The sequence below is a fragment of the Papaver somniferum genome, unplaced genomic scaffold (genome assembly GCF_003573695.1).
Source record: "Papaver somniferum cultivar HN1 unplaced genomic scaffold, ASM357369v1 unplaced-scaffold_118, whole genome shotgun sequence".
NCBI lineage: Eukaryota > Viridiplantae > Streptophyta > Magnoliopsida > Ranunculales > Papaveraceae > Papaver > Papaver somniferum.
In genome coordinates, this window is record NW_020620825.1 from 11,464,491 (window position 1) to 11,483,902 (window position 19,412).

Below are 19,412 nucleotides of genomic sequence, written 5' to 3' on the forward strand. Positions count from 1 at the left end.
GAGATGAAGAGGTTTGTGATTACTTTTATATCTTGCCTATCGGAGATATCAATGTCAAGCCAATATTTGCGATTGTACTCGTATGATAGAAACAACAAGATCAGATCACACAACTACGAGAAAGTAGTATCGGTCTGGCTTCACAATCCCAATGAAGTATTTAAGTCGTTAACTTGGTTTTCAAGAAGAAACCAAAGGTTAAAGGAGAATCGACTCTATCTAATACAACTAGTATCACACAGGAGGTGTGGGTATTAGGTTTCCAAGTTGCTAGAGTTCTCCTTTATATAGTCTTTCAAATCAGGGTTTGCAAACAATGTTAGCTTAGTAACAAAGCATTCAATATTCATCGTTAGATGAAAACCTGATTAGATTCAAGCTAATATATTTCAACCGTTGGATCGAAAACTTAGCTTGTTACACACAAATGAAATGCACAATTTTAGGTTTGTGTGGCCATACCCAAACATGTATATTTGTTGGTTCAACAATAGTTAACCAAATGGTTAGCCATATGAGCACTTTCATATCAACCATATTCTTCTTCACCATAACTAGTTCAAATGACTCAAATGAACTAGTTAGAGAGTTTTTCAATTGCTTAGATCTTATAGAAGTATACAAGACACAATCGAAGCAAAAACGATTTGATTCACTCGAATCGATTCATGAACTTTATAGCCACGGTTTGCAAACTTGCATTCCTTAATTTATATAAGTCTAAGTTCATAAATAATCGTCTTTAGAAATAACCAACTCAAGTACGCGGACTGGGTTCGCGGACTTAAGTTCCCGGAAGGAGTTCACAAACTCCAGCAAATTTTCTCGGGATGAGAACTTCCGTCAGTTCGCAGACTGGGTTCGCGGACTGGTTCGCGGACTGAGTTCACAACTCTTGTTCTGGTTTTCTTGATCAACAAAGTATGCATACTTTGGTTCAAGGACTAAGGACTTATACATATATGTGTTATCACACAATGCTTATACCCAACATTGGTTATATATTCTAAACTCTCATTTCAATCATTGAAACATTCTTAGAGGACGTTATATAGTTGTTATTCACAAACCATTTTTCGTCAAAGCCATTTTCAAAGTGATTGAAACATAACATGACTTTCGTCACTAGGTAAAGATGAACTTGGCCAAAGCAAAAGCTTACCAACACATATTTCGAGAAATAGATAGGCGAGATAAACTCGGCTCGAAATAGCAAATGTGTATAATCAAAGTCTATATAGCAAAACAACTTTTGTCTCAAGATAGGAGATAGAGTAGATAGACTTTTGAGTGGTAGATAAGTTCAAGTCTCCACATACCTTTTAGTCGATGAAGTTCCACCAGTTCCTTGAGTAGTTCTTCGTCTTGTATGATGATCGCCATGGAGTTCTTGAGCTCAACTACACTTTCTATCCCAGTTTGAGACTTAGCTAGAGTAGACTAGAAATCAAGACTTATATTTTTGATCACTAACATTGACAAACATGCTTGAGATAGCAACGCATGCGAGTTCGACCGAGCAGTGCTCTAACAATCTCCCCCTTTGTCAATTTTAGTGGCAAAACTATTAATACATATGGAATACAAAAATAAATAAATAAACTTTTGTGGCTCCTATTTCACATACCTAATCTTCAACATTACTCGAAATCTTCGTCACTTCCAAGTACTCCAATGATTCCAAAGGTTGTAAGTTTAGCATCATCGTTGTTAAAAATCCGTAGCTATAATAATGAGAAAACAGAGTTCTCGATCGCTGTTATACAATGTCATAGTATTATTATGCAGCATCAAAGTTCAATTGTATCACAACTTCGACAACAATACTATAGTGATATGTATCACTCCCCCTTAGTCAATACTCAATCTCACATGGAAACCACTCCCCCTTACATATTGATCCGAAAACCATATGTACTTGTAGTGTGAACTACATACTAATTCTCCCCTTTTTTGTCAATAAAATTGGCAAAGGTACAAGAACGGGATCCTAATGAAAATTTTCATAGAGAAATTTCATGACCAAAAGTAAGCACATATCAACTTATTTAGATGCAATAATATAGCCGAAGCTAAATTCTTTCATCAACGAGTTTATAAAGATACAAGGTAACCCCTATAATATTCCACAGCCGCACTTCCCACAAACATTTGGCAATTAAGCACAAGTTCAATTAAGAACTCTCCCCCATAATATGTCATTCCCGAAAGAACAACAAGAGCGACCTTAATTTCAAGAGAAAAGAAGGATTTCTTTTGACACAACACACTAAGAAACCTGACAGAAAATCAACCTACAGAAACAAATGCAGAATTGAAATAAACACTTACTGGAGTTCCAAACTCAATTTCCCAAAAGATCGAGATAAGCATAGGGGAAAGAGTCATGGAGACAACTAATGAACCAAAACAACACCAATAGACTGCGTAAGTGTGAAATGTAGCAGTGTTTAATGGTTTGGTGAGAATGTCAGTCAACTGCTGTTCGGAAGGCACAAATTCCATATTTATGATACCATTTTCATAGAGATCTCGAATAAAATGGTATCTTATATCAATGTGTTTTGTTCTTGAGTACTCAATGGGATTCTCAGTGATTCGAATCACACTAGAGTTATCACAAAAGATCATCATTATTCCAGTATCAATTCCATAGTCGACCAGCATTTGTTTCATCCATAGAAGTTGAGTGCAACATGAGCCTGCAACAATATATTCTGCTTCACATGTAGACAGGGATTTTGAATTCTGTTTCTTGTTATGCCAAGCCACAAGATTCAGTCCTACGTAGTAGAAACCCCCTGATGTACTTTTTCTGTCTTCTATACATCCTGCCCAATCTGCATCTGAATAAGCAGAAAGGTCAGTGTTAGTATCAAAAGTGTAGGATAGACCATACCCGACAGTATGATTGACATATCGTATGATCCTTTTTGCAGCTGCAAAATGAGATTCCTTTGGGTTACCCTGAAATCTAGCACAACAACCAACACTAAAATAAATATCAGGTTTAGTATCTGTAAGATATAAAAGGCTACCAATAATAGATCGATACAATTTTTGATTCACTTTTACTCATTTATCATCTCTGTGCAGCTTACCAGTAGTGGGCATAGGTGCCAGTTTTGGAGTTGACTTATCCAGACCGAACCTTGAAACAAGATCCTTTGTATATTTTTCTTGGGATAAGTAAATTCCATCCTTATGTTGTTGAATTTGTAATCCTAAGAAGAACTTCAATTCACCAACATTGCTCATTTCAAACTCTTTAGCAAGAGACACTTGGAAATCCTTTGCAAGTTTCTCAGAAGTTGAACCGTAGATGATATCATCTACATAGACTTGATAAATAACAACATCTTTCCCACTCCATTTGGTAAATAAAGTTTTATCAGCTCCGCCTCTTGAAAAACCTTTCCTAATAAGAGAAGTGGTAAGTTTTCCGAACCATGCTCTAGGTGCTTGTTTTAATCCATATAATGCCTTTTTGATCTTAAGAACATGATCTAGGAAATCAAGGTTTTCAAAGCCCTTAGGTTGAGCGATATAGACTTCCTCCTTTAGAATTCCGTTTAAGAATGCGGATTTTGTATCCATTTGGAACATCCTAACCTTAAGAAAACAAGCATGAGCTAATAAAAGTATGATGTACTCAAGGCGTGCCACAGGAGCAAAAGTTTCATCAAATTTGATACCTTCAATCTGTGAATATCCTTGAGCGACAAGTCTAGCTTTGTTTCTGACAATTGTGCCAAATTCATGAGACTTATTCTTGAATATCCATTTAGTACCAACAATATTAATATTGGAGGGACAAGGTACAAGTTCCTATACGTCTTGTCTTTGAAATCGATTTTAACTCTTCATGCATTCCATTCACCCAAAAGGGATCGCTAAGAGCTTCATCAATATTTCTCGGTTCTACTTGTTAAAAATACAACCAAAATTGCAAATATTTTGAAGTTGTCCTCTTGTCTTAGCTGTAGAATCTTTTCCTCCAATGATACTGTTAGGATCATGATTCCTTTGAACCCAGAGGTGTCGTGGAGGGACACGTTCTTGTTCATCAGGAGTAGCCTAATTAGTGCTCTTCTCCTTGTCACTAGAAATATCAGGATCAGTAATGGTTCGGATAACTTCTACTGAATCTGGGATTTCTTTGACTTTCTCAATTGTCTCAGTTGGAGGCAATTCAGCAGGAGGATTATTATGATGGAAATATCATCAATGATAAATTTAGCAGAATCCATTATGACCTGGGTTCTGAGATTAAACACTCGAAAACCACGGCTATCAGAAGCATAGCCAAGAAAGCTACCTTCATCACTTTTGGTATCAAATTTCCCTCTCTGTTCTCGATCTTTCAGAATGTAGCACTTGCTTACGAACACTCTAAGATCGTGCGGGTTGGGTTTTCTACCATACCACAACTCATAAAGAGTGTTTAGGGTTTTAGACCGTAGGTAGACACGGTTGATCAAATAGCAAGCTGTGAAGACAGCTTCTCCCCAAAACCTTAAAGGTAAGTTTTTATTATGGAGCATTACCCTGGCCATTTCTTGAAGGTTCCTATTTTTTCTTTCAGCAACTCCATTAGCTTGAGGAGTGATGGGTGGTGAGTATTGTTGAATGATCCCCAGTTCGTCACAAAATTCAAACACCTTAGTGTCCTTGAATTTAGTTCCACGGTCGCTTCTAATTTTCTTTAGTTTGCGACCTTGTTCGTTCTGGATTCTCTTAACAATAATCTTGAATTCATCAAGGGTTTCATTCTTATGAGATAGGAATGCAACCCAAGTGAACTTGGTGTAATCATCTACCATAACCAAAGCGTACTTCTTACCAGCAACTGTGGGTTGTTGAATTGGTCCTAAGAGATCCATATAAATTAAATCAAGTAGACCTTTAGTTAGAATGTCTCAGGATGATTTATGGTGAACTTTCGTTTGTTTACCCTTTTGACAGGCACCACATACACCATCAATCTTTGCATTGATTTTTGGAACGCATCTAAAAAGTTCTTTGTTAATGATCTTAGTTAGAAGACGATAATTGATGTGACCAAAACGCTCATGCCAAAGATGTGTAGATTCCACCTTAATCAAATTGCAACAGTTACTGAACTGAGTATCGAGAAGATAACAATTGTTTTTACCACGAGTACCCCGAAAAATTACTTTCCCAGTTTTGTCTACAATGTCACATCCATTTGCATTGAAGACAACTCTATGGCTTTTGTCGTAAATTTGACTAATAGAAAGAAGATTTGCAGTCATACCTTTTACGTATACTACATCATGGATTTCAGGTACGCCGGGTAGTTTGATCGTCCCCTTCTTGCTTATGTAGTAACAACTCCCATATCCAAATGTCACGGGACCTCCTTCATAGTCACTAGAATAAACAAATCATGTGAGATCACCTGTCATATGTCTGCTACATCCACTGTCAAGAAACCATTAAAAGGGTGATGTTGATTTTAAAGCAAAAGCTCACATACTATCAGTACTTTCCTGTCTAGGATTTCTTGTTAGTTTTCTACATCCTTTTAGAGAAGCAACTGTTTGCACAGTTATCTTGTGAAGATTAGATGCAACATCCAGGTTCTTTTGGAAGGATATACAAGTATGTTAAAAGTGATTAGAGGAATCACAAAACAAACATGGGCCAACTTCTTTAAAATCGTCTGAGTAGTTCTGAGTCATATCAGATTTTACAACACCAGAGCGTAGTTTATAAACTGACTTACGACTGGCCATCATAGAGGAACTACTAGAGTTATTCAGATCCATCAAAGGCATTTTGATAGACTTCAAATCCTTAAGTATTGCAATTTCTGCAACAAGATCAGAGTTAATCCGGATTTGTTCATCCAACTTTTTCTGTAGAATAACCAATTTATCAGGACCCTTTTTACGATTGGTTTTTAATCCTGGTGAAGCGTTTCTAGAGACTTTACTGTCCATATAGTCAGATCGCTACAAACACAGACTTGTAAGGTCTTTGACGTGTTTTCCTGCTCTGATACCAATTGAAAAAGCGGGGGTACAACAACCACACCTAATATGTCGCGTAGCAATCTGTATGGACTAAATAAAATATACTTTCAAGAGAATCAACTAGACTCAATCTTAATAAAGTATATCAAGGAGTTATATCTTTCTTTCTCGATTCAATTATTACTCAAGCAAATAGAAATCTGCGAGTCTTGAATACAAGAGAAATTACTTGAACGCAGTGATGCACGAACACGCCGATATAGGCCGCGTAACCGTGGCGGACATTCTTGGACACGGAAACGGTTCCGACACGGCTTGGACACGCCACGTGAGTGTCCCGTGATTTGGGGATTTCTGACACGGGTGGACACCTCCCTGACACGCCACATAGGGTATAAAAATACCAGAAAATATATAAATTAAATATCGTATAAAGAAAATCATAAAATATCTTTTATCTAAAGTATATCCGTATTCGATATGTTACTAGGGTTAAAAGACATACAACACAGTATAAAAACAAGCGAAAGAAGAAGAAAAAAGAATTGTAGAACAGTTGTGCGGCAAATCAAAACAGGTATGATCTTTTTCTCTTTTGTTCATTTCTAAACATGTTATATATATTTTAATATTAATCTTTTGGAATACTAGCCAAGGCCATTGATGATTATCCTTTAATTTATTCATGACTTCTAGATCTTGTTACATTGTTTGATTGCTTTAGAAATACTGATCATTGATACATTTGATAATCTACAATTACTGTTAGTGCAACATAGTGTCGTCTAAATTTCAAAATTGGTAGTAATGTTCAGTATATATGCTACTTGCTTTTTTGATAATTATGTAGTCATATGAGTTTATTGTACTGTTGTACATGTTATAACAGGAGAATTAGTGCCATTGATGTAGAGCGTCCTCCTCTATGGAAATATGTCACAAAACTGAACAAGGCTGAAGGAGGAGGGAACGTATCGTTTACATGTCACTATTGTCGAATTAACTATAAGGGATCATATTCAAGGGTAAAGGCGCATCTGTTAAAGATACCAAATGAAGGAATCAAAAAATGTCCCAAAGTCACTGTGGAAGACTTAGCTGAGATGAAAAAATTATCTGATGATGCTGAAACAAGAGCTAAGGCTTCTAAACCTAAACAGGTTTCTTTGCCAAATTCCGGGAGTCATGCGCTAACGGACTTTTCGAGTTCAACTTCATTTGATGTACTATCCAAGAAAAGGAAGGGTACCATTCAAAATGCATTCAACAATGACGCTCGCGAAGATATGAACAGGTTGATTGCAAGAATGTTTTATTCAGCAGGACTACCTTTTAATTTGGCGAAGAATCCATATTTTATTGAGGTTATAAGGAGAGCTACTGCAAACAGCAAAACACTTTCGGGCTACATACCTCCGGGATACAACCAGTTGAGAACAACTCTTTTGCAGGAAGAAAAAAATCACATTGGAAAGTTGCTTGATCCAATAAAAAGTACGTGGAAACATAATGAAGTTACTATTGTTTCTGATGGTTGGACTGATTTTCAAATAAGGCCTATTGTTAATTTTATTGTCGTTTGTGAAAGTGGTCCAATGTTTCTTAAGGCTGTAAACTGCCAAAGTGAATACAAGGACAAAGTGTTCATAGCTAATTTGCTAAAAGAGACGATCAATGAAGTTGGTGCAGATAACGTGGTTCAAGTCATAACTGACAATGCTCCGGTTTGTAAAAGTGCAGGCTTACTTATTAAGACACATTTTCCTCATATATTTTGGACTCCATGTGTGGTCCATACATTAAATCTTGCTCTGAAGAATATATGTGCTGCAAAGAACACCGAAGCCAATGCTGAAACATTTGCTGAGTGTTCTTGGATAAGTGATATTATTTCGGATGCCGTGTTCGTAAGAAAGTTCATTATGACTCACTCCATGAGGTTGACAATGTTTGATGATCATAATAAGTTGAAGTTGCTTACCGTAGCTGACACACGCTTTGCTTCGAGTGTAATAATGCTCCAAATATTTGTTGATATAAAAGAAGGTTTACAAAGCATGGTGATCATTCCGAAGTGGACTTCGTACAGAGATGATGATGTTGGAAAAGCTCAATTTTTGAGGGAGACAACATTGAATGACCAATGGTGGGACAAAGTAGATTATATCATTGCATTCACCGAGTCAATTTATGACATGTTACGACGAACTGATACTGATCGTCCATGCCTTCATTTGGTGTATGATATGTGGGAGTCTATGATAGAAAAGGTAAGAAAGGTTATATACCGCAAAGAAGGCCTAACTAAATTTCAAGATTCTTCATTTTATTATGTCGTGTATGAGATATTGACAAGTCGCTGGGGTAAATCCAACACACCGCTACACTGTTTAGCTCACTCTTTAAATCCCGGGTATGATAACTGTCCACCATTTAAATTTATTTTACTTCCAATTTAGTCAACAATAATTTAAACTGTTCTTTTTTATCAAAAATGAACCAAATGATATGTGGATTATAGGTATTATAGCCAGGAATGGCTTAGTGAGTCGTCGGTTCATCTAGCTCCGCATGTAGATGATGATATGTCAAAGCAACGGCGTATATGCTTTGAGAGATATTTTGAAGGGGAAGAACTAAGAAAAGTGAATACTGAATTTGCTCTTTTTCTGCTGGAATGAGAGAATTTGCGGCTGCTAATTGCATTGCTGATAGATGTTGTATGGATCCATTTATATGGTGGGTTACTTATGGTACACCTACTCCTATATTGCAGAGGTTAGCTTTCAGAACTCTTGCCCAACCTAGCTCCTCATCTTGCTGTGAAAGAAACTGGAGTACCTTTGGCTTCATTAATTCTTTGAAAAGAAATAAGATCACACCAAAAAGAGGAGAAGATCTAGTGTATGTGCATTCTAATCTTCGCCTTCTGTCCCGAAGAGAACTACATTATATGACAGTGAGACAAGAATGTGGGATGTTGCAGGTGATACATTTGATACTATGGGAAGCGGTGGAATACTTGAGATTGCAAATCTTTCGCTTGATGAACCAGAACTAGAGAGTGTGACATTCAATGATCCAGCTGTACCTGTTGATGAAGATGTGAACTTAGATGACAATTAAGGAATTGAGGAGGTTTTTTCACTATTTATAGGGTTTTTTTTTCCCACCTCAAGTTTATTATTTTACTTCAAACTTATTATTTATTATTAGACATATATTTCACGTTCAATAAATGCATATTGGTATTTGAATTTATGAAATTTTAGATATCTATTGAGCGTGTCCCCGTAACCTGTTTTTTTGAGAATTGACGTGTCCCCATAACCGTGTCGTGTCGTAACCGTGTCACGTGTCGGTGTCCATGCAACCTAGCTTGAACGGTACCTTAAACCAATGTTCAAGTATCAATCAATGTAAATCAACAACCAAAGGTTGGATATTCTAATTGATTGATTCAAACGCAAAACCTGTGATATTTTAATTATATAACAAAATATAATGCGGAATAGAAATAACACAGACACCAGAATTTTTTTAACGAGGAAACCACAAATGCAGAAAAACCCCGGGACCTAGTCCAGATTGAACACACATTGTATTAAGCCGCTACAGACACTAGCCTACTACAAACTAACTTCGGTCTGGACTGTAGTTGAACCCCAATCAATCTCACACGGATCCAAGGTAAAGTTATGCTCCTTACGTCTCTGATCCCAGCAGGATACTACGCACTTGATTCCCTTAGCTGATCTCACCCACAACTAAGAGTTGCTACGACCCAAAGTCGAAGATTTCAATAAATAAATCTGTATCACACAGAAAAGTCTATGGTAATAGATAAATATGTCTCCCATAGAAATACCTACGAGTTTTGTTCCGTCTTTTGATAAATCAAGGTGAACAGGAACTAATTGATAAACCAGACTTATATTCCCGTAGAACAGCTCAGTATTATCAATCACCTCACAATAATTTTAATCGACACGACGAAAGAAAATATTATGGAATCACAAACGATGAGACGAATATGTTTGTGATTACTTTTATATCTTGCCTATCGGAGATATCAATCTCAATCCAATCTTTGTGATTGTATTCGTACGATAGAAACAATAAGATCATATCACACAACTACGAGAAAGTAGTATCGGTCTGGCTTCACAATCCCAATGAAGTCTTTAAGTTGTTAACCTGGTTTTCAAGAAGAAACCAAAGGTTAAAGGAGAATCGACTCTAGCTAATACAACTAGTATCACACAGGAGGTGTGGGGATTAGGTTTCCCAGTTTCTAGAGTTCTCCCTTATATAGTCTTTCAAATCAGGGTTTGCAATCAATGTTAGCTTAGTAACAAAGCATTCAATATTCACAGCTAGATGAAAACCTGATTAGATTCAAGCTAATATCTTTCAACCGTTTGATCAAAAACTTAGCTTGTTACACACAAATGAAATGCACGATTTTCTCAAAAACTTAGCTAATCGTTATTAGAAATAACCAACTCAAGTACGCAGACTGGGTTCGCGGACTTAAGTTCCCAGAAGGAGTTTATAAACTCCAGCAGATTTTCTCCGGATGAGAACTTCCGCCAGTTCGCGGACTGGGTTCGTGGACTGAGTTCACAGCTCTTGTTCCGGTTTTCCTGATCAACAAAGTACACATATTTTGGTTTAAGGAATAAGGACTTATACATATATGTGTTTCCACACAATGCTTATATCCAACATTGGTTATATATTCTAAACTCTCATTTTAATCATTGAAACATTCTTAGAGGACATTATATAGTTGTTATTCACAAACCATTTTTCGTCAAAGCCATTTTCAAAGTGTTGAAACATAACATGACTTTAATCACTAGGTAAAGATGAACTTGGCCAAAGCAAAAGCTTACCAACACATATTTCGAGAAATAGATAGGCGAGATAAACTCGGCTCGAAATAGAAAATGTGTATAATCAAAGTCTACATAGAAAAATGACTTTTGTCCCAAGATAGGAGATATAGTAGATATACTTTTGAGTGATAGACAAGTTCAAGTCTCCACATACCATTTAGTCGATGAAGTTCCACCAGTTCCTTGAGTAATTCTTCGTCTTGTATGATGATCGCCATGAAGTTCTTGAGATCAACTACACTTTCTATCCTAGTCCGATACTTAGCTATAGTAGACTAGAAATCAAGACTTATAGTTTTGATCACTAACATTGACAAACATGATTGAGATAGCAAAGCATGCGAGTTCGACCGAGCAGTGCTCTAACAATGTTCCCACGATAAAATTGGATCCAAGTTGAGAGTTAATTAACTTTTTGATTCAGAAGAATCATTTCTTCGGGTTCACGAATAAAACTGCTTAAAATTCGATTGAGCGATTGTATTTGATTAAGAATTAGATAATCTTCTATTAGAAACCCTGCCGGTTATATCCAACACATCCCTCGGAACTGACAATAACAACTAATAATTAAGCTAAATACTATTAACTATATTAATATTTAATACTTACGTTGAATAGGATATGGCATACATTTTTTTTATCTTAAAAAATACATGCCAATTCCCACTCCTGCAAAACATCATTGTCCTCCAGGGTAATGACTCACAAATCATTGAACCTTGCGCATAATAAAAAATCCAGCGAGAATTGGTCAATCTATCAACTCATAGTGATAACTCTTCAATGGAGCCCAACTATGTTTCTCCGATTATCGTCATTTCACAATAAATCCTTCAGCAAAGGCATGAGTAGTAATATCATTGTCCTCTTCCTCGTCGTTGATCAAAATTATATATTGATTTCTATTCTACTAATTCAAGTCTCGGACTAGGTTAGAATTTGGTAGTTGAGTGTCAGATATCACCCTCAAAAACTGAAGATCGACGAAGACATTTGGAGAACTTCTATATCTGGTATGTGAAGACTGAACCGTCTTATTCTATCATTTGAGACTACGTCGTAAGACTTTTAGTAGATTTAGAAATAATAAATTTTGAGTTAAGCTTGTCTTGTTAAAAATCTCGAAATATGACTTTAACAAAGATGTTCAACGGTCCTTGAAAATATTATTTTCAAATCAATTTATTGTTTGAGAAATAATTTGTGGATCAGTAGAAAACTGCCCATGCAAATGATTTTATCACTTGAGAATGTTCCAAACATCAAAAGAGAGAAATTCAGAACTTCTGATATTTCTGCTCATGGTAGGTGGTAAACCAGTTCGCAAACCATAGATATCTGAGTTTCAGAAATATGGGGAAGGTTGGCGAACCAATATACAAACTGTAAGTTCAGTTGGGAACAATTTATGATGTCGGTTCACGAACCGTGGTGAACTGAATTTTTGAAGTTGGTATAATAAGCTAGTAATTGGAAAACCCGGTTGAAGAACCGCCGTCAACTGAGTTCGGTAGTTTAGTAGGGTTGGCTAACCCGGTTCACAGACCATAGCATCCTGACTCACGAACTAGCCTTACGGTTCATGAACCGTTGTACCAACTGTCCCAGCAGATGCTCAAAGACTTATTTTTTAAATATGTTTAGCATTGTTAGAACTATTTTAAACACTTCTAAGACTTCATTGATCACTCAAACACTTATTTATGTGCATCATGATTAATTACTTAGGTGTTTAAATGAACATCAAATTGCTTTTAGTTCTTATGTCATACTTGCCAAACCGAACAGTCATTGTACATGGTTCTGTAACCGTACCATAGTGTTTTCAAGACCTAAAAGTGTTTTCTTGATTTCCAAGTTATTATAACTTGAATTCTAAGCAACCCCTGGTCTTTGAAAACTATAATTAGAGATGCTTATCAATCCTGGTTGATTCTAGAGTCATCCTCTAATGTCCTAGGTTTCCTCTAAGAAACGTAATTTTGGTTTATGAATGAAATACTTCGCTTTGGGGATTCGTGAATCCAGGTCCGACAATCTTTACCTTGATAGTTCATGTATCTTGATTTTTCTTTTCTGTTATCGAGGTTTTCGTAACCTCTTTCAGGCGAGATAGATAGAAATCACAAAGTTCTCTTTGTATCAAACTTGATGATTCCTCAAGATAGATACCTTATAATTTATCTATGATCTTTCGAAGATTGTTATTGACAGGTGATTAAGAATCTAGGATGCTCTTTGGGAGTCGTAAGTTCCGTATTTGTGAAGTTTGCTAGCTTGTCTATTGCAAACATATTTCCACACCTTGATATATCGATCTAAACGAAAATCAAATATGCTTATCTGTTAGAGACACATTGGTATCAAAATTCTTCACTTTGGCCGAAGCAACTCTTAGGTTGTAAAGGGAGTCATCTAAGGGAATCAATTGCGTAGAGCCTTTCGAGGTTCAAGAGACGTAAGGAGAGCGATTGTAACTGAATCGTTTGGAGGGTGAATTCGGTCTCAACTACATTCTATTCCGAAGTCTGATAGTAGGCTAGTGTCTACAGTGGCTTAACACAGTTTGGTGTTAAAATCTAGATGAGGTCCCGGGATTTTTCTGCAGTTGCAGTTTCCTCATTACAAAACTTCTAGTGTCTTGTATTTTTCCTTTTCCATATTATATTGTTTATATTTATAATTGGATTTGCACCAGTTGTACGTATTTAATCTTAGTATATATGCCCATCTATTTATGGTCGACTACGAGACTTGTTTCTTGTAGAATTCGTATCTTGAAAGGTAAATAAAAAGTTTAATTACTTGGAAGAATTCCGAATGGATTATTTGGATACGACTAGATTGATCTTGGATATTGATTTTTGAGATCGTTCAAGTACTCTTCTTAACAATTAGGTTCACAGGATCTTTGTCTATATACATACTGATTGAGAATAGATAGAGATATAAACTCCATGTACATATTATAAAGGATCATTCAGTTGGTCTACTTGCAATTGTATTAGGTTTTGTCCATACAGGTTGCCGAACGAAAAAGTTGGTAGTGTATTTGGGAACTCTGCATTTTCAAGGTCTTTTCGTTACCAATGTTGGCATCTACTGTTAGAGCATTGCTCAGTCAAACTAGCAAGCGTTGCTATCTCAAGCTTGTTTGTCAATTCTTGTTGCCAAAACTATAAGTCTTGATTTCTAGTCTACTTATAGCTAAGTCTCGGATTAGGATAGTAAGTGTAGTTGAGCTTTACACTCCACGGCGTTCATCGAATGAAGACAAAGAAATACTCAAGGAACTTGTGGAACTTCATCCACAAAGAGGTATGTGGAGACTTGAACTTATCTATCACTCAAAAGTCTATCTATTTTATCTCCTATTTTGAGACAAAATTCGGATTGCTATATAGACTTCGATTATACACATTTGCCATTTCGAGCCGAGTTTATCTCGCTTATCTATTTCTCGAAATATGTGTTGGTAAGCTTTCGCTTTGGCCAAGTTCATCTTTACTCGTGACGAAAGTCATGTTGACTATTTCAATAACTTGAAAATCGCTTTGATGAAAATAGTTTGTGGATAACAACTATTTTAACATCCTCTAAGAAAGTTTAAATGATTGAAATAAGAGTTTAGAACAAGTAACCATGTTTGGATATAAACATAATATGTTCTCATGTTTGTGTAAAAGTCCAAAACCGGGAACCTAAAGTATGTGTACCCGTACGCGTAACGACGGTTGTTGGAAATCCATGTAAGTATGCATAACTGTACGCATACAAGCGGAAGTTTCACGTCCGTGAATTTCTGCTGGAGTTTGGAAGTAAAAACAAACTCAATCTAGTCACTTAAGTATGCATACCCATTTGCATACTTAAGAAGGTTACTTTCTAAAATCGATTTGTTCATGAACTAAAACATTTATATAATAAGGAATGCAATCTTTGCAAACCGTGACTATAATGTTCATGAATTGATTCGAGTGAATCAAAATCGATGTTGCTTCGATTGTGTCTTGTATACTACTATGAGATCTAAGTAATTGAACAACTCTCTAACTAGTTCATTTGAGTCATTTTGAACTAGTTATGGTGAAGAAGAATAAGGTTAATATGAAAGTGCTCATGAACCAACTAGGTGTACACGTTTAGGTACAGTTACCCACACCTAAATGAAGGTACATTTCATTTGTGTATAACAAGCTAAGTTCAATCTAACGGTTGAAAGATATTAGCTTGAATTTAATCAGGTTTTCATATAACGGTGAATATTGAATGCTTTATTACCAAGGTAACTTAGATTGCAAACCCTGATTTGAAATATATATAAAGGAGAACTCTAGCAACTCGGAAACCTAATCCCCACACCTCATGTGTGATACTAGTTGCATAAGCTAAAGCGATTCTCTTTTAACCTTAGTTTTTTCACGAAACCCTGTAGGTTAACGACTTGAAGACTTCATTGGGATTGTGAAGCCAGACCCAACTATTTTCTCTGTAGTTGCATGATCCGATCTTGCTGTTTTCTATCGTGTTTGAGTACAATCGTAAGATTGTCTTGAGATTTATATATCTGATAGGCAAGATAGAAAAGTAGTCACAAACAGCTTTGTATCATCATTTGTGATTCCACAATATCTTGTTTCGTTAATCGATTAAGATTATTGTGAGGTGATTTATAATACTAAGATGTTCTTCGGGAATATAAGTCCGGGTTATCAATTGGTTCTTGTTCACCTTGATTTATCAAAAGACGGAACAAAAACTCGTAGGTATATCTGTGGGAGACAGATTTATCTATTCAATAGGCTTTTCCATGTGATACAGGTTTGTTTATCAAGTCTTCGACTTTGGGTCGTAGCAACTCTTAGTTGTGAGTGAGATCATCTAAGGTAATCAAGTGCGTAGTATCCTGTTGGGATCATAGACGTAAGGAGCACGACTGTACCTTGAATCAGTGTGAGATTGATTATGGTTCAACTACATTCCAGTCCGAAGTTAACTTGTAGTAGGATAGTATCTGTAGCGGCTTAATACAGTGTGGTGTTCAAATATGGACTAGGTCCCGGGGTTTTTATGCATTTGCGGTTTCCTCGATAACAAAAATTCTGGTGTCTGTGTTATTTCTTTTCCGCATTATATTTTATTATATAATTGAAATATCACAGGTTGTGCATTGAATCGATCAACTGGTAAATCCAACCTTTGGTTGTTGATTGAAATTGATTGATCCTTGAACATTGGTCTTTGGTACCGTTCAAGTTATTTCTCTTGTATTCAATCAGGATCGCAAATTCCTATTTGTTTGATAGAGGATTGAATCAAGAAATTGAGATATAACTCTTTGATATACTTTTTCTTAAGATTGAGTCTGACTGTCTAGTTGATTATCTTGAAAGTATATTGGAGTTAGTCCATACAGATTGCTAAGCGAAATATTGGGTGAGGTTGTTATACCCTCGCTTTTTCATCTCTACCATTAGCATACTTGGTAAAATTTCCAGTCCTTTAGTTAACTAGCATAATGGTGATTGCAAGTTCCCTTTATCTTTCTTTAGCTCTAACAGATTGGCAAAGACTAAAAAACATTTTTTTTATTTCTATGTCTACATGAAGCTTCTCAAACACTTCATTATAAATCCTCCTCATATATGTGGATATTGTGAGATAGGGAACAACACATGCTACAAAAAGAAAGGATTTTGGTATAGACCAATTAAGAATTCAATCTGATTAAGTATTTCCATTAGTAAAAAATAGAGCTTAGCATCATAATTTATTGCAAATATCCATCTCAAAGAGACCATCAACATTAGCACGTCAAAATATTGAACTACCATGATCATGAGGTGATGTACCATTATCTCTCAAAGGAATTCTAACCCGATATAGCTCTCATTGGTTGATATACTGGATACAATAGTTGATAACAATATAATAATTCATGTTGAGCATCACATCAAGACATGAAAATAGACATGGAAAAATTTGGATAAACTTTTTCAAGTTACCCTCGAACAATCAAGCTTTCGTAGATCATAATGTAGACAATAGTTAGTGCAAAGACAACAACATTTTCATAAGCCTAAAAAACTTCTAATAGTTATGAGATTCACCATAAAAGAATAGTCAGGGAACCCCACAAAACCACCAGCTGAATTTGTTAATAGAAATGCTCGGTTGAACCCCACAGGCGTTGATATATCAAGTATGTTGCCATGTTTACCTACCCAAACTATTTCCTGGTTTATAGACTACTAAAGTTAGATTCGGAAAGATTAGGTCAGATTAGGTACTAAAGTTTTAGGATTCACTCAACTTACTCTTCAAGGATAAAGTTTGAAGATTAAATAGAGACATCATTCTAAGGACTTCATCAAAGGTTAGTAGCGAAAACTGATGTTCCTTTCAGACTCTTAATCCTTTTATTTATTTGTTTATCAATCATAGAAAATCCAAAGACTTTAGTACTAAAATGATTTGCAAATAACAAACTCTTCAGGTACTAGGCATCCTTGGATAAGTCGAGTGAGGTCTTGGTTTCAAACTATTTCTAGTCACAATTCGAAGATGCCAACTAGTGAGAAATTAATAAGTGATGATTAGAACATGGGTTTGTGGACCTATCTTTTTGAGTTCACGAACCTAGTCAAAGAGATTTTACCCTAGATGTTTTCCCTACACTAGGTTCGTGAACCTAGAAATTGAGCTCACGAACATAAAAGCTAAAAATTTCTTATCTCGAAGATTTTTAGTTCACTAGTTAGGTTTGTGAACCTAAGTTTTGAGTTCGTGAATATAAATGGAGATTATTTCTACTGCAGCCTTTTGATCCACTATGTTTGCGAACCTAAAGAGTTGAGTTCGCAGACGAAAATAAAAACTCAAGTAGTCTTTTTCATACTGATTTCGCTCACCTAAAGTGTTGTAGGCCCAATACAAATTGGTGCTTGGTTCCTTTTTTCTTCTTTGTCTTAAAGAAAATGTCACGCTTATGGTTGTTATTCTTAGTATTTTTCATGTGAAGTATATAAACGTTATTAGAATGATCAAACTTATGAACCAAGTTTTGAAATATTGATTTAGGCAATTCTAACTTCGTATGTGAAAAGACGAGGTTACCGAGCTTTCACTTTTAATTTTATAAGAAAAATGTTATATAATGTTTTCGATCTACTAAAGATTCTAGATTATCTTGACAAAGATATCTTGAATTTAATCTGTAAATCCGCTTAAAGAATGGGTTATGGAATCTGTAAGAGCATAGTTCGGTTGAACCCACCAAGCGTTGGTATGTCAAGTTTGGTTGTCATATTTTAGTGAGCCAAAACTCATTTAAAGAGTCGCTTAATTATGTATTAGAGTCAACTTCGTATAGGTTAGCTTGAAAGTATTAGGATATGAGACATTACAAGTATTGGGAAGACTTGAAGAAGTGAAGAAGTAAGGAGCTACAACGATAACATCATCCTTCCACTTGAGGTTAGTGATATTTGACTTGAACTGTTTCATTCCCTAACGTATCTTTCTAGTCGTGCATATTGAAAACAAAACTGCAAAGCATGAATGATTATACTCCAGTTAGACATAGTATTAAGGAATACAATACGAGGTTTATTGATTACCATTAAACTTTGTATATAAGACATCAACATAATCGTTTGAATGCTATTGTGATTATGTGTGGGTATAAGGTGGAGATTTCATCCTAGGAAACAATGTTTTACATTTGTTTTAAGGAAGTAAATTCATGAACTTGTTTTGTGAATCGAAAGAGAAATCGCCAGGCATTATTGGTATTGTTATTCATTGCATATCTTTTGAACTACCAATATGTGTGATTAGTATAACCGCTCATTACTCATTTATGTTCCTGGTAAAACTATTCACAAAGGCATGACTTTTGTATTGGTATGACTTTTATTAGTGAAACCGATCTTAAGTAATCACCTGAGATGGTATGATCGATTTAGTGATATTGGTATGACCTACTCTGGGTAAAGAGGAACCGATCCTAGTAAGAGGTGCAACCTATCACAAAGGGGAATCGATCCTTGTATGAGGTGCAACAAGTTTTTAGCAGAAAGGGGAACCGATCCTATGGACATGTGCAACACGTTTTTTAGGCAAAGGGGAACCGATCCTATGGACATGTGCAGCAAGTACAAGTTAGATACGATATATATGTGGGGAACAGATCCTAGTACCTAGTCAACCGAATTTTGGTAACTAGCGTGACTATGCAAAGTACTCACATGGGGGTAGAACCGAAACTTGTTTTGGTAGAACCGTGAAACCCATGTTTGGTGATTGAGTGTTCTTGATCAATCATGTAGTTTTAAAAGTCAGATGAACCAAATCTAAACTTGTTTGGAAGTGTGGAAAATCGGTTTCAAGATTGTAAGTATGAAAGGGGACTTACAAAGTAAAGATGTCGACATACTTTGAACATGTGCAGTAACGCTTATCTTTAATTGTTCAAAGATATTCCTTAATAGCTAAAGGAAGAAAATGC